This window comes from Pteropus alecto, unplaced genomic scaffold (assembly GCF_000325575.1).
Source record: "Pteropus alecto unplaced genomic scaffold, ASM32557v1 scaffold359, whole genome shotgun sequence".
Classification (NCBI taxonomy): Eukaryota; Metazoa; Chordata; class Mammalia; order Chiroptera; family Pteropodidae; genus Pteropus; species Pteropus alecto.
Window position 1 is genome coordinate 42,606 of NW_006443119.1, and position 3,068 is coordinate 45,673.

Below are 3,068 nucleotides of genomic sequence, written 5' to 3' on the forward strand. Positions count from 1 at the left end.
TTCCTGTCGGACCTGAACCGTAAGCTACATACCCAAGATATGAGGCAGAAGCTGTAGGGAGCCCTGTGGTAAAAGGAGGGTATGTAGGCTCCATCAGCCAAAAAAGCCACCAAGAAGATGACAGTGCAGTCAGGGGCTCCTTGGCTTCTGAGGGACTCTACTATTGCAGTTACTCCAGTCCACTCTGAAATCGGTCATCAGAGCAGAAATCAACTTCTTCCCACAAACTGGGATTTAACATTTTAGCTTGTGAAAAATTCTTACTCCTAAAACAGTACTTCTAATATGTTAAGTGTGCATTTGAATCATTTGGTAATCATTCCTGTTAAAAAAAAAAAAGGATTCTGATTCAGTAGGCCTGGGATGGGGCCCGAGAGTCTGCATATCTAATAAGCTCAGGGCCCTTATTCGGGTAAAGAGGAATAATGCATGAGAATGGCGACACAGTTCCACCTGAATTTCCTGTCCCAGACGACGTCAAACACCATTTTATCCCACTGGCTACCTCTTTAGAAACAGGCAGGTCATATTTCAGAAGGAACAGCTCACTAAATTGTAAGAGATCTCCAAAGTTCTTCTTTACAATAAATGAGTTATGTATTGTTAATAGGAGTCATAGCACAGGGTGGTCAAAGGTAATTTTTTTCTTAATTCTTGTAGAGGTGCCAAAAAGTACACACAACTCCCAGTGAAGTTCACGTGCTTTCCATAATGTCCTTCCCAGCTTCCCCAGAAGGTGGTGAAAGAGAGCCACACCGAAGTTAAGAAATCCAGTCACACTGTGAAAGGGCTGGCTTTGGCTTGTCTGAGGCTCAGAGGCAAAGTTTTGTGGGTGGTGGAATGGGTGGAGAACACAAGCCCAAAATACAAAACAAAAAACCCAGAAGCCTTCTCATAGGTTCAAGTTACTCGACAATTTTATTTACCCATTCTACACACACACACAACATGTTTCATATACAGTTATACACACCTTATGTGAATCTAAGTGGCAGATTTTGATATCAGTGTCACCAGATTAAATCGGAATGCTGCTAAGAATTATATTCCTTCTTTCAACAGGGCTGTGCCTCGGAAATCAGCAGGATAACTCTGTTGTTTGGGTTCCCAATTTAGTCCATTCCCTTTCAACCCAGTAGTGCTCAGCTCACTTCCAACCCCTCCAAAGGGCACAGTTGGTGATCGGTCCTTTGTTTTTGCCGCAGCAAAACCATCACCATACCAGAATGAGTTGATCTTGTTTCTTCAACACGATAAAAAAATATACGCAAGCAATTCAGACACAAAAATATTGAGTAGGTAAAGAGTGGTCACAGATCCTCAGTGAAAGGCTTAATGGAAAGAATATTTGCTACCTCTTAAAATCAATCTTTGATTAATGGAAAGAATATTTGCCACCTCTTAAAATCAATTTTTGAATGCAAAATTGCCTTTGCATTTTTATTTATTATGAGTAAAAGCCAAATGCATGGCAGACTATAAACAGACGCATTTCCAGTGGAGTGCTACCTTCTATAACAGGGAAGCTGAGGACACAGGAGGTTCAGAAACGAATGGTGAAAGTGAAATCCTGCCTAGGAATGGGGGAATGGATGGCGTGACTTGAAGGAGAGCAGCCATTTCAGGCTCTGAGCAGGCATTTCCTTGGCTGACACAGTGTTGGCTGTGTTTACAAAATATCATACATGTGATGTGCAACCTTTGTTTTCTACAAAATGATGGCATTTTTGGCTGCTACTCTAAAAGAAATGTCTATTAAAATTCATAAGTGTACAAAACTAATCTCTTAAAGAAAACACGTGGAGTGTTTACTTCCTTTCAATGTAGGACCCGTACAACAGACAGAGAATTACAATGATGTACATACACTTCCAACTGGTACAATCAGAAAACAGTCAGACTGTCAGCTGACAGATCCTAGTACAGTAGTCGGTCATTCAGCATACAGACCCTACTAGAGTCTGTCAGTCAGCATACAAATCCTTTTAGAATCTGTCAGTCAGCATATAGATACCACTAGATAGAGTCTTCTGAACACTATGAGTCTAAATTAAATTCCTTCTGACGTCTGAGTCACCTCTACAGGAAGTCGGAGATCAAGCCTGTTAAATCTGAGTCAATCATTATATAATTTTTAAAACTCAAATATTTTAGAACACAAAGAAGTCAAAATGCATATTGGAAAACCTGGGTAAATTTATCAAATTTCTTGAAAACAAACACAACATGGCTTTTGGGTAGCAAAGGCAATGGAATGTGCCTAAGACTATATATAACCCAGATATAGTTCTCTCAGTTCTGAGATAATTTTTCTCTTGTCCTTTGGCTACCCCAAACACCCATGAGTTTCTCTGGAACTCAGATCTTCTGCTCACAGAAAAACCATAAGATAGATTTATTTCCAAACAGCTATATCATGTTTCTTCAAAATGCCAGTACCTCTGAAGATCAAGTGGGTTGCAAAGAAGAACACCTAGAACCTCACAGGAAACAGTCTAGGAATACAAATAGCTGTATTCCTAATTCTAACTTCTTAGCGGGGAAAACAGACATGATAAGACACCTTAGCACAACGTTTTTTAAAGACTTCCTTTTTCTACTTTCCAATTGAATGTAAAACAATCCCCTTACCAAAACAAAACCCAAAATAATACAGATAAGTAACAGCTAAATTCCAATCTGAGAATTAGAAAATAGAGAGAGAAGCTTTAAATTAAATCTGCATTAGCCTCTTTCAAGTCTGTCACTAAATTCCTCATTTGGCTTTGAAGCAAGAAAAAGCAAACAGAATATATAGTGATTTTCCTTTCTCCATTTTATATCAATAGATTAAATGCTAAACCATTCACCTATTTCTCCCATAACAAAACTGAAAATCTCAGCAAAAAGTACTCTGGAGTCCATCCTTTCTTTTTCGATTTATGATACAGACATAATCATAATAATGTGTATATACTACCAACACACATTCAAGTAAGAACGGCAGAGGAGGACAGGAAAGAAAAGATAGGAAGTAGGACTTCTCTAAAATTTGGAGTACAAGCTCTATTCCATTCTACGTTCTCTTG

The 3,068-nt window shown here is 38.9% G+C and overlaps 1 protein-coding gene across 2 annotated transcripts in view; it reads right to left on the reverse strand.

The window, feature by feature from the left end:
- Nucleotides 1-3,068, reverse strand: part of PFKFB2 (6-phosphofructo-2-kinase/fructose-2,6-biphosphatase 2) — a 26,675-nt gene that overhangs the window by 2,887 nt on the left and 20,720 nt on the right. The window lies entirely within an intron of this gene.